Source organism: Sminthopsis crassicaudata, chromosome 1 (genome assembly GCF_048593235.1).
Source record: "Sminthopsis crassicaudata isolate SCR6 chromosome 1, ASM4859323v1, whole genome shotgun sequence".
Taxonomy (NCBI): domain Eukaryota; kingdom Metazoa; phylum Chordata; class Mammalia; order Dasyuromorphia; family Dasyuridae; genus Sminthopsis; species Sminthopsis crassicaudata.
Window position 1 is genome coordinate 5,983,961 of NC_133617.1, and position 14,034 is coordinate 5,997,994.

The 14,034-nt window shown below is 35.8% G+C and overlaps 2 pseudogenes; one reads left to right on the top strand and one right to left on the bottom strand.

The window, feature by feature from the left end:
* Window positions 1-5,432: 5,432 nt before the first annotated feature.
* On the top strand, window positions 5,433-6,335 carry LOC141541892 (olfactory receptor 14C36-like; annotated as a pseudogene).
* Window positions 6,336-12,222: 5,887 nt separating this feature from the next.
* LOC141541999 (olfactory receptor 14C36-like) lies at window positions 12,223-13,188 on the bottom strand (annotated as a pseudogene).
* Window positions 13,189-14,034: the final 846 nt, after the last annotated feature.

Below are 14,034 nucleotides of genomic sequence, written 5' to 3' on the forward strand. Positions count from 1 at the left end.
CATCATACGTGGTTATTTTATTTGTTTATTGTGATTAGCTATTTTTAAAGACAATTATTTCCAAAAGGTTATTTAAAACTAAGTTTGGCATGAGATTTAAAGTACATTAATGAAAATATTTGAAATAAAGTGATTTTGCATATGAAGCTAATCTATCTATATGTAGATTGAACATATGAAATTAATCATAGTGTCTCTATTCCATTTCATTCATATGATTATCAAAAATCATGGAGAAATCATATTTTTCTCCCAAATAAATGGAAAATCATTTTAGTTTATATCAGTAAACATAATGGGAAAATAGTCAAGTTCAGGAATAATCATCATTTATATCTACTGATGTGCATTAATGGTGCATTGCATAGAGTGCTGGGTTTGACGTTCCGAAGATTTATCTTGCTGATTTCAAATCTAGACCCAGACTTTTGTTGTATGACATTAGGTAAGTAATTTAACTCTGTTTGTCCCAGTTTTCTTATCTATAACATGAGCAGGAGAAGGATATGGCAAACCACTCTAGAATCTTTACCAAGAAAATCCCAAATGAAGTCATGAATAGTTGGACATGACTGCAAAGAGTGAACAACAATGCACACTGATATTTCTGAAAACTTAAATCCAAATCTCAGGATATGATTTACTTTTCTTTTTTTCCACAAGGAAAAAATTGCATCATTGAAACTATTTGGGGGTTTTCTGAGTTTAGCTGGACATTAGGGATAATGTCCCTGAAGGCAGTGCCAACGATATAATAGGCAGCATTCTAAGAACTAACTTCCAGCTAAATCATGATTGCACTGAGACAGTATAGGAGCTCAAAGAATCTCCTGTCTCTCCTGAGAAAATCCTGTGCTTACATACAATAAGATAGTATTTGCCAATTTGGAATAAGTAATGAGAGAAGCTAAGCTGCTAATTTATGTGGGAAACATACAGGGAAGTGTTCATAGAATGTTTTCCCCCACATTTCTATTCTTTTCTTTTACTTTCCTTTCTTTTCTGAGGTAATTGGAGTTAAGTGACTTGCCCAGGGTCTCATAGCCAGGAAGTGTTAATTTAAACTCAGGTCCTCTTGACTTCAGGGCTGGTGATCTATCTACTATACCACCTAGCTGCCCCCTTTCCTTTTTAAAAATACATCCACACATGCATTTTTCTAACTGGAGGTATTTAGAGGTATGATCTTAATTTAATAGAATTCTTGTGTTGAAAAGCTGCATCTGCTAATTCAAATCAGCACCTAATATGGAAATTATCTCCTTAGCTTTCTGGAAGACAGAGAGACTAAAACTCTTGCTCAGTGGACACACACAATCAATATGTGTCAGTGATAATATGTGAACCTAGGTTTGCCAGACACAAAGCTAACTCTTTACTTACTGTTCCATGACACTATATTTGACATATTAACATGCATTTGTGTGTGTATAATTATATAAAACTGTACATATAAGTGTATACATAAATATGTATGTATAATGTATCAATAGATACCATATATTCAAATATGACAGTTATTAGTATTGTTGTCCTTTATTTAGGAGGGGGACCAATAACATCACAGGTAATATCTTGAGTTATGAATGAATTGGATTTAAGTAGACTTGAACAGAATCATCAACCTCACTCTTCCTATGACAATATTGCACAATGAATAGTTCTTTGGTCTCAGAATTCAGAAGTAGGCTCAAGCATAAATCAGCAGTGTGACCTGGGACAAAGCAATGAATCTTTCACTATCGGAGGCAACTAGCTAACCAAGTTTCAGAAAAGAACCTGATCTGCAATTTTAGATAGTGTTTTCTCAACTGGGCTTCGTTATAGCAATAAAATCATAAGCCTGGTTTCATCTTTATCTGTATCATTCTGTCAATGTCTGTCTTCAAAACAGTTCTTTTACTGAACTATTCCTTTAAGTGAAAATAATTATATAAGTGAAAATAATTGTCCATGAGTTAACGTGTAGATAAAATTAATTTCAACAATGTTGGGATACAATGAAAGGGAAAAAGATGATCAAAGAGTTCTGTAATACGGCTGATATTTCCAAAGTTCAGAAGATCAAGTATGGAATTTGTTGAAAAAGTGGGATATTAATCTGGAAGAAAAACAACTGGTACTTATATTAAATATGTTCACATGTATGCTGCTTGTATAAGTGTGTGCATATATATGTAACAATACATTGCATCATGCACATACACATATATATACATGTTGCACATACATACATGTGTATACACACTCTTATCTTTATATGTTTTATGTAGCTGGCACAATGAACAGAGCACTGAGTCTGGATTTAGGAAGATGCCTCTTCATCCCCAACTCCCATTTGGGGAAGCAAGGAAGGAAGAGAAAAAGGAAAGGAAAGGAAAGGGTAAATGCAAATATTGACCAAGTAAACATAAAGTATCTTCCATAATAGAGAGAACAGATTAAAAACTGGGGGAAGAGAATAAGGAAGGGCCTCATATACAAGGTGGGAACCTAAGCTTTTTGAGAAAATGAGGCATTCTATGATACAGAAGTCAGAATGGCAGAAATCACAAAGCCTGTGAAAAGATACAGAGGTGGAGAATGTAATGCTCTGTCCAGGAAATACATGGCCATTTAAAAACAATATGAATAACAGAAGGCAGATTAAAACAGTTTAAATGTCTGGCAGAATGATTTGTGTTGCTCTCAGAGGTTTTAAAGAACAGTTAAAAATGTTGGAACTAGGAAGTCAAGGGGCCTGATTTGAGTTTTCAGGAAATTCCCTGGTGGTGATGGCTATCATGAGTTCCTTAACACCAACAAGGAGGTTCCTGCAGTCTTTAAGGTGAGAGAAGTTAAAGAACCTGAGCTGGTATTATGACTTTGTCAGCAAAAGGAACCAAAAGGCCAAAAGGCTATTAGAGATATTGCAAACTGCTGATAAAACTGGGGAATTTAGGATGTAAATGAATAGATCAAATGCAATAAATACATTAGTCCTTGGAGTTTAGACAGAAAGAGAAAGGAAAAGACAAAGACAGAGAGGGAGGAAGGGATGGAGAGAGGCAGACAGAGTCAAAGAGAAGAATAAAAGAGAGAGAGAGAGAGAGAGAGAGAGAGAGAGAGAGAGAGAGAGAGAGAGAGAGAGAGAGAGAGAGAGAGAGAGAGAGAGAGAGAGAGAATCAACAAGCATTTATTCCAGGAAAAAATGTAATGCATAGGCCCTAATTTGTTAGGTTCTTACTAAGTGCTAAATCCATACTTAACAATTCTCTAGTTCACACCTTTGGTTCTGGCCTTTAAGGGGAGTTTACAACTTTGAACTTCTGAGGAGTTTACATACGAAAAGGAGTTTACACAACCTTTAAAAGGAGCAAGTTCATTGGTTGAAGTAATTTTCCCACAAGCCCTTGAGTTCTCACATGCCCATTCTCTGGGAGAATAAAAGACAACATTGAGCAAGGAGTGAGTCTACTCTGGGACAGAGTTGGGATGGCGCTCTGGAGGAAGAAGGGTCGAGTCTGGGATTGAGTTGAAACAGCAGATCTCCTCCCAGAGGCAGTTTCTGGAGACAACAGAACATTACATATTGGCGTCCACAACGTAGGGCAAGGACTTTTGCTTATGCTGACAAGGACTTATTCTGAGCCCTTCAGAGGAGCTAGCCGGAACCTTCGCACTAATTAATTTTTATTAAAATGATATTGCCAATAATTTTATTTCACTTAATTTGGGTTAAATAATATATTCTCCAAAAATTGATTATAGGAGAAATTTCTCATTTCCAGGTAGCTTCACAATCAACAAAAACTTTTAATTGGTCCAATCATTTTGAAAAGTAATTTGGAGTTATTCTTTGATAGTCACTAAATATCCATATCCTTTAAGGAAGAGATCTTAGTAGTAGATATAGTCTACGTAGTGGTCAATAATAAAAAGAAAGGCCTTTTACAATCCTAAAATTTGTAGTAGTACTTTCTGTTGTAGCAAAAAAAAAAAATAACATAAATTTTTATCACTTAATCAAGGGATGACTGAACAAATTGGGATACACAAATGAAATGGCATGTTACTCTTATAAATGATGGATGTGAAGAAAACAGAAAACAGAATTAAATAAAATCATATGTATTGATGCAAGAGCAGTTAAACGAGTAGAACAAAAGAAAAATATGTGCAATGACTACAACAATGAAAATAGAAAGAACTAAAACAAACATCCATATTATATGATGGGAGGTTATTACTAAGCTTATTCTCAAAATGAAGGAGAAAACCTCACTCAGAATTGCAAAGTTGCAAAGGCAAAGGAAATATGAGGGTTGAACTTTTCACATAATGTCAGACTTTCTCAATATATGGCCTTGATACCATCAATCTATTAGTGAGTTTTATTGTATTCTCCCTTCCCTCTTTTTTTTTAAAAAAAGTATTTATTAAAAGGAATGTTTTAAGGAGGATAGCACTGGAGGGATTCATTGAGAAATCTAGGGGATTTGAAAATAAAAGATGTGCAAAAATTATTTGAATTTAAACTTTACAATACCCAAACCATATGATGGAAAAAATTGTGTTCCTTATTGTGCATAGAAGGAGATTTCTACCAAGATACATGTCATCTTGACAACTTATATGAAGGTTAAAGAATTAGACTGATCAAAATGTGTTTATTGGCAAACACTTATGTAAGCAACATTTAAGCCATCATAACAGCTAGAATTTATACAGGGCCTATTATGAGTCAGCCTGTATGCTAAGTGATTTACAAATTTAATCTCAATTTTTTTCTTTCCAATAAGCATGGCAGGTAGGTGGTACTATTAATCCCATTTTAGAGTTGGGACAACTAAACTAAATAGTGATTAAGTGGCTTCTTCTAGATCCTATACCTGAAAAGTGTCTGAGACTGAAATTGAACTTAGGGCTTCTTTATTCCAGGCCCAGTGTTTTATCCATTATACCACCTAGTGCCTAGAGACCATCAAAATTTACCTCCACTGGATCATCATAATATAAAGGTGACCACAAATACTCATATATTCTGCCATCAGACACAACCCAGAATGACTGAGAATGGGGTCAGGGATGGTCTACATATCTATTGATTGAAAACTGTTGACTGGTACAATGAAGAAAGGCTTTTATTTGGTTAGCTGCACAGCAGTAAAAATGTTCATTTACATCAAACTTCAAAGATGACCCATGTTTCCCATGTTATGGATTTGGGTCATTTTGGGTCATTTGGGTCTATGACAGGAAATGAAGTCTCAAGTCCTTAAGGAAAGAGGCAGCAATAAATACCCATGAAATACAATCTTTTGCCCCCCTAAAGACTCAATCCATTGTTTAAAAAGTTGTATGTACCAAGAATAATACCAACTATAGCATCTTCAATTTTTGAAATATATTTATCCTTTTCTCCCGAGGTGCCCAGGTAAAAGGTTCAGGAAATGTCTAACTTGACTGTTGTGAGTGAATTTCTCCTCATGGGGTTTTCTGATAGTCGAGAGCTGCAGATCATCTATTCTTTGCTTTTCCTACTGGTTTTCTTGGCTACCGTGTTGGGAAATCTGCTGATTGTCATCGTTACTACTGTTGACAGACACCTACATACCCCCATGTATTTTTTCCTAAGGAACTTGTCCATCGTGGATGCCTGCTACATAACTGTGACTCTCCCTAAAGCATCTGCCAACTTCCTGTTGAGCAGCAGGGCGATCTCAAAGAGTGAGTGTGTGGCCCAGATCTTCCTCGTGGTTTTCTTTGTATATGTGGAGTTGACCTGCCTCACTATCATGACCCGTGATCGCTATGTTGCCATATGCCGCCCACTCCACTACACAGTGATCATGAGTCCCTGAGTCTGCATGCAGATGACCTTGACCAGCTTGCTCACTGGCCTCCTGTATGCAGGGTTCCATACTGCTTACACATTTCGACTGCCTTTCTGTCGATCCAATGTCATCCAACAGTTCTTCTGTGACATGCCCTCTTTACTCAAACTCTCTTGTTCTGAGACCTTCAGTAATGAAATACTCATAATTGTCACTGGACTGGGGGTTGGGGGTGGCTGCTTTGCCTTCATCATTGCTTCTTATGTTCGCATATTTTCCACCGTGCTGAAATTTCCAGTGAAAGAAGACCAAAGAAAAGCCTTTTCCACCTGCATCCCCCATATCATTGTTGTACTGGTGTTTCTGATTTCAAGCTTTTATGTCTACCTCTGACCAGCTTCAGTTTCTGCATCCATTAAGGACATGATTCTGTCTGTGTTCTACTCTGTAGTACCCCCGTTTTTGAACCCCATCATTTATAGTCTAAGGAACCAACAGAGTCTGTGCAAACAGTGGTAAAGAGAAAGATTTTTTTTTCTAGAATATAACAAAAAAGTATTTCTTTAAGTTTTCCAGTCTTCCTACACTTCAAGTGTACACTTATTTATTACACTTTTTACACTTACTTTCTATGTATTCTGTGATCCAGTAACAGTGCCTGTTTTGTTATTCCTCCCATGCAACAATTTATAACAATCTATCCCTTGATAATGGGCACTGTCACTTACTCTTCCCCACATCTGGAATGCCCTATATTTTCTCTGCCTCCTGGCTTCTCTAGCTTTCTCCAAGAGGAAATACAAATTCCATTTTCTACAGAAGTTCTTTCATTTTCACCTTCTTCACTACTAGTGACTTCTCTTTGATCATACCTCATTAATCTTTCTATAACTCTTTGTAACTAGTCATTTACATATTCTCTCCTCTCCTAGAATATAACCTATTAGAATGTTAAGGCAGGGATACTGATTTTATTGATTCTTCCCCTCTGCAGCAATGCTCCCTGATTGAGAAGATTGAATAAAGATAGGAATTTTTGCATTTCACTCTTGTGTTTTTAGGGATGGAATTATCTTGGAGATAAATTTTTTTTAAATTAGCTTTCCTAATTATGGAGGAGAAAATACTCTTGCTTGTGTCTAAGAATTTGAAGCCCTTCCTTTTACTAGTATATCATGCCTCTTTGTCAGGCTTACCATCTGTTTTCCTGCCTCTTCATCTACTCTTCAACATGTCATTTATTATACCATAAGGGCAAAGTTACTCATTTTCTCCCATTTCATTGATGTTCATCCTCATTTGCTCCCTTGTGATTCCTAAATCGGGTTGCTCATTTACATACAACATAGTCCTTATATCTCTAATTTTTACGCATCCAATTTTTAAAAATGATGAATTATTTTCAATCATAAGATTCATTCTTTGGCATTTTAATCATTTTCCATTCTTTAGTGAAATAGTAATATCCATGAGCTCAAATGTGATTCTTGAATTAGGACCTGTACTCCATGTAACTCCGCTTTTAAATTGTGAGCATGCATAAACTAATAATAACAAATAAATAAAAATAATGCATAACACGTATATAGCACTTTAAAGTTTGCAAATCATCCTATAAATATTAGTTTGCTTATCCTCAAAATATTTTGTGAGTGTTTTTCAGTCATGTCTAACTCTTCATTCTCGAGGTTTTCTCGACAAGAGTGGTTGCCATTTCCTTCCCCAGCTCATTTTTTTAGATGAAGAAACTGAGATTAACAGGGGTAAGAGACATGTTCAGGTCACACGGCTAGTGAGTGTCCAAGCCAGATTTGAATTCAGGAAAATCAGTTTTCCTGACTTCAAACCTGACACTTTATCTACCACTTCTCTTGACTACCTCAAGGATATGTTAAGGTAAATACTATTGCTGTCCCAGGAAACAGATAGGCAGAACTTAAGTGACTTCCCAGGTTGACAGAGCTATTATTTGTCCTGAAGATGAATTTCAGTAGAATTTGGAAAGTAACACTCTATGACTACAGGAAGGGGAATGAAAGTTATGGTAACCAATATAATGGAATATGATGTAAAGATCCATACTTGTCTCCAAAGAAGAGGTTATAAAATCCATCTTCTCTCTTTGAAGGATATGGCAGGCTGGAGCTGGAAAACAATATGTAAGTATGCACACAATAAATATGCATATGTATACACAGATGAATACATATATGTATATTTGTCTGAGCATATATGTATTAACATATATACTGATATATGCATGTATATGTAATATATATTAACACATGTATTAAATATATGTTGATATATTGCTCAGCTTTTTTGCATTACTTTTACCATTCAGCCTTGAACTCCATGATAATAAACTTTTTCACCTTGAAAATGTTGTACAGTATTGCTGCTATATTTTTAAAGACAACCCCTACTTCCCAATGACGTTCATTTCTATTTCTTTCTGAGGGAGAGGAATTTTGATGAATGAATAATGGGTTAAAATAAAAGAAAAAAATGAAATAACTGGTTTCCAAATGGGAAAGGGTAGATATCTATGAACTCATAAGATTTTATTTTCCTAGAGACTGGTAAATATCTAAAAAGGACTTAAAGTGAAAAAGATACAAATTGTATATATATTTCCATCCATGAGGAAGATACAGTTTATAAGAAAGAAAACCCAAGAAAGAAGTCAGTAATATAAGTGTCAACAATTGTTGTTGGTATTGCTAGAATTTATATAGTATTTACTGTAGATGAAGTGCTTTAAAAATAGTTATGAGATTTTATCCTCACAACAATTCTATTATAACATTCATTTTACATTTGAGGAAACTGAGATAAATGAGAATATAGGCTATTGAGGTGGAGAATTGAGAGTTGAAATCCCCCTAACAGCAATGGGATCCCCTTGGCCAGTGGCAGGTTTTGCAAAAGAATTCACAAACCCCAATAAATACAGGCATGAGGTTTGTGGCCAAATATAGGTTTATTTATGCTAGGAAAACAATATGCTAAGAAGACAACTTTCTCAGCAGGCAAACTCCTGATAGGAATTAGCAAAGATGGGTTTACACTGAGAATAAAATATCCATCAGTGAGCTAAATCCAGAAGGGGATTTAGCAAAGTTTCTGGGTTCCTAGTCATCTTTTATTTGCCTTCTGAGATCTGGAGCTTCTTTGATCTTTGGGCCTAAGGGCCAATTTAGAGATGAATCTGAGAGACTGGTTTTCAATTCAATTCAAAATTGAATGAGATTATTTATTTTGGGAGTTTTTGTAAAGTATGGGCTAGCTCCCTGGAGGGCTTCAGGATCAGCCAGAGTCAGGATGAATTAAAGTCCTTGGTCTTTAGGGGAAGAAGTGAAGGGTGTAGGCAAGCTGCCAGGAGGTTTGCCACAGATGTATCCTGGATTCTGTAGTCCTGATTCTCCACCCTCTCTCCTCCTTGTCCTACCACCAAGTGACTTGGCTTCTCTCCCCCTCTCCTCTCAAATCCCTGCCTATGATTATTTTAAGACCAAACAGTCCGCCAACATCAACTGTGAGAAGAGCCATTTATCCAAACATATGCTAATAGAGTCATTGTCTCACACGGAATAGGTAATTAGCTTTAAATGCTCTGGTTGTCGGATTCAAATACACCTATTCAGAGTTTCAGCCTCTACAAGTTTCCCTTATGAACAGCAGGGTGTGCCCCTTCCAGAGGTCAGAAGGGTTGGCACCCCAAACTATCCTTCCACCAAAGGTTCCTTTCCAATCCTTCCTCCACAGAATAAAGGGAACACAATTTACATCAAGGCTATTTCCACTGACACAGCAAGTGACAAGCCCTGGGGCTAGCTGGGTTAAGAGGTAGCCTCATTCTAACACAGTCATTTTCATCTCCCAGACAGTGAGTCAAGAGTCGGGGGTGAGGAAATAAGGTTGAGGGATATTCTGCTGACAAGTTAGGCCAGGCTTCACTATGCTTCTGAAATATGGCTCTAGATGCAGACCCTCAAGGAGTACAGAAGTAATGAGGCAGGAATGAGATCTTGGTTTTCAGTTCCAGAGCTGAGAAGAGAACTTTAAAAGGACCTGAGGCCAGAGGCACCATTCCCAATATCCCTGGATTAGCAGTGATTACAACAATCTGTTACAAAATGAGAAGTCAATAAAGAAAGAACCAAACCACAGAAATTTAGTATGGGAATAAGGAAGAACAGGGTTAATCTTTAGAGGGGGTTTTAAAATAAAAAGCCTCTTCTACCCCCAAAGAATAATATAAAATGGTTACTTCCTGGAAAAGAATTCACAGAAGAACTTTAAAAAGACTTTAAAAATCAAAAGATAAGAATTGAAGAAAAACTTTTTAAAAAGACAACAATTAAAGAAAAACCAAGATATATAAAGAAAGTCAGCAAGTAGAAAAATAGTTGCAGGATCTTAAGGAAGAAAATGACTCCTTGAAGGCTAGAATTGGGAATGGAGAAAGCAGTGGAGTCACAAAAATACTGAGAAATAAAATTAAAAAATGAAACATGGAAGAGAATGTGAGATATCTCATAAGGAGGGGAAAAAAACATATCTGTGATGTAGACTTTCTTTTTCTTCCCTTGCCAGGAAGAAGCTCAGTCTGCTATTCTCAGGTATAAAGAATTCCCAGACTATCCTGCTTGCATTTAGTCATTGAGAAGATGGGATTCTTTATCAACCTCCATTGTCTATTCCCAGTCTCTGATATCTTTAAACGCCATTGAGCTATTGATGAGCATATCTGTAGACAAGACTGGGACCTGGTCTTTCTGTCATCTGGCTCCTTGACCCCTCCCTTTGAGCTATCAAATTCTTCCCTGTTTTTAGAAACCCACAAAGTTGTATTTTCCTTATTAAAAATCTGCTCATGATGAAGATTTTTACTAAGTTTTTTTTTTAGGAAAGAGGCACTCTTTCTTTTCCCATCATAGTGTCTTCCCTTTAACAGCATCTTTTTCCTTATTCTGGTGAACTCTGGTTATTCTGCTAATCTCTTCTATGGATATAACCTGCCAGCCAATGAAATAGCCAGGCCTCTCAAAATATTTCTTTAATGAAACCTTACAAATTCCTTTCCTTGGTAACCTTATTGCTCTCCCAATTCTATTTCATATTTGTCACTCCTGGTGCCTATTTTACCTCTTATTTTGTTTGCGACTTCTTCCTTTAAATAAATCTCTCTTTTGGCAAAGAGAATGGTCGTTGTAAATTTGTCACATGTTTATTTCAAGCTGGGAATTGCTACACTGACCTTATCAATTTGGAAAACAGAACAATAAGAGAAAATAGAATAATTGCACTGACTGAAACCACAATAAAAAATTTAACTTCATATCATATTGCAGAAAATAATTAAATAAAAGTGCCCTGATGTATTAGAACAAGAGGGGAAAGTAGAAATACAAAAAAATCCATCTATCACCCTCTGAAAAAGATCCTGTGAGGAAATCCTATGTGAATATCATTGCTAAATTTTGAAAACAACAGATCAAGGAGAAAATCAAAGAGCAAAACAAAACAAAATTATAGTGGTGATTTAAAATATCACAAACAAAATTAAGCATAATCTGAATGGAATGGGGGGAGAAGAAAGGAAAGATCCTTGGGGAAGGGAGATAATATCAAAATAAGGGAGTGAATAAAAGAAATGAATCAGAGTCAGAAGGGCTAAAAATTAAAATCTATACACAAACAATAATAATGATCATAAATTGAATTTATTAGGAAAAACTGAGGTAGTATTCATTGATTTGACGCAAAGTTAAACTTAAAATAGATGCACTGAAAAGAAAAAATAGGAAAAGTACAGTATTAATCAATACTGTTTTAGTCTATTTAAAACAATTAGATAATATAAAGTTGGAATATTACTGTAGTGTAGGAAATAAGGGTTAGTAAATTTAGAAAAATACAGAAAGACTTGGACCTAAGAAGGATGATGATAAGTCCACCATCAGAGAAACAGAGGAAATACAAGCATCATACAAGCTTAGATAGCTATATATGAATGTATATATGTTTAGATGTATATGATTATAGATATCTATGTATATGTATGTGTATACATGTATATGCACGTATATTGTTTATATATACATGTATGTGTGTATATGTATATACTACTTGGGGTAAGTGGGGGGAAGGAGAAAAAGTAATGTATGCTTCTGAATACAATTCATTATATATTTTCTTGAAGTGGAAATTCATTGCTTTATATTTTGAAATTTCTCATGTTCTCCTGAACACATGAGATAATCTTTTTCTATTTTCTATTTGTTTTAAAATTTTTAAAAAGATGTTAAAAAAAAAGAAAAAATGTATATAAAAGCTCATAATGTTATATCACAAAAATTTTATCTCTTAATGGGATTTTTCATTTATGGATGAATTAGGTTCAATAACATTGGGAAAGAACTTCACTTTGTGCTTTATTCCTTAACAAACACTTTCTCCTCATTATTATCCTTGCAGCCTCTTTTATCTGTTTATTCCTTAGACTGTATATGGGGTTCAGAAGGGGAGGTATTATAGAATAGAATATTGAAAGTATTATATCTTTAATAGACCCAGAATCTGAAGGTGATTGTAGATACACGTAATAGCCTGAAATAAGGAACAAAGAAACCACAGTGATATGAGGGATACAAATAGAGAAGGCTTTCCTTTGGTCTTCTTTGACTGGAAATCTGAGCACACTGGAAAATATGTGAATATAAGATGCAGTGATGAAGGCAAAGCAGGCTCCAATCACCAGAGCAGAAGCAAGTAAGGATAATGTATGCCTGAATGTTTCTGAGCAAGAGATCTAGAGAAGAGAGGGGATATCACAGAAGAACTGATTGATCACATTAGATTGGCAGAAAGACAATCAAAATGTGTAACCAGTATGGAAACTCACATACAAAAGACCAGCGAACAAGCAGGTTAAGGTCATCTGTATACAGACATGAGGATTCATGATCACAGGGTACTGGAGTGGTTGGCAGATGGCAACATAGCCATCACAGGCCATGACAGTGAGCAAAGTAAACTCAACAAAGGCCATGAAAGTCACTAGGAATATCTGAGCTGCACAACCTCTAACTGTGATTGCTCTGTTGTTCACCAGGGAGTTAATGGAGGCTGAGGGAAGAGTTACTGATATGAAGCAGGCATCCACAACGGACAGATTCCTAATGAAAAAGTACATGGGGATGTGGAGTCTCCTGTCAATGGTGGTGATGATGACAATGAGGAGATTCCCCATCAGGCCTGCTGAGTAAATGAGAAAGAAAAGAAAAGAATATAAGATCTGCAGCTCTCTGGTCTCAGAAAACTCCATAAGGAGAAATTCAGTCATGGAGGTGATCAAGTTAGACATTTTCAAACTCCAGTGAGTGACCTAGGGTGCCAAAAAGAAATGAAACAATCCATCAGTCACCAATTATTAATGACATATTCTATTTTTGTTATTACTGTGTAAGACATGGCTCCTGGTGTGTATGACTATGTGACTGTGGGCAAGTCAAGTTAGCTTTCAAGGAAAAATTCTCTAAGAGTGATATAAGAAGTGCACTGGTAAAGGGCATTTCTGCACCATAACATTATCATTAAAAACATGGACACTAAAGGAAGCAAAGTAAAGTTGACTTCCTTTATCTTTTCTATAATGTGTTATCTTTGAATGAATACATCACATAATGTATGGCTGAATGTTTCTGAGCAAGTTAATCAAGCAAGATAATCTAACCTAAGTCAGTAGCCACCAATGAAAATGATCTTTTATTTGTAAAGTCCTCTCAGATGTGCTCTTACCCTATCCTATCCTACAGTCTTTTACCATGGTCACCTCATTTTTATTAATAGTCATAAACAACATAGAAGAGAAAGTCAGAAGTTTTTTGTTTATTTGTTTTAAGAATAGTTTAAACCATATTGTCGGCTTTTACTGACAATGGGCACAAGGACTATAATTTTTCTTCCTCTAACTTCCCTCTAAATACTGTTCTATTGACTGAAAGAAGAAATTATAAGGGAATGGGAGATTGACATAGGTTGGATAGATATTTCATCTATCCAGGGGCTGTAAGATCCACAAAGTCTGCTGACTTGACTTGCTTCTCTGAATAGTCCCACTTCCTCTAATTTTCACCATACCTGGTCACTGGTTCTCCTGGTCTTATCACTCCAATATTCCATTCATAGCCATGGAAACAACAAAATGAAT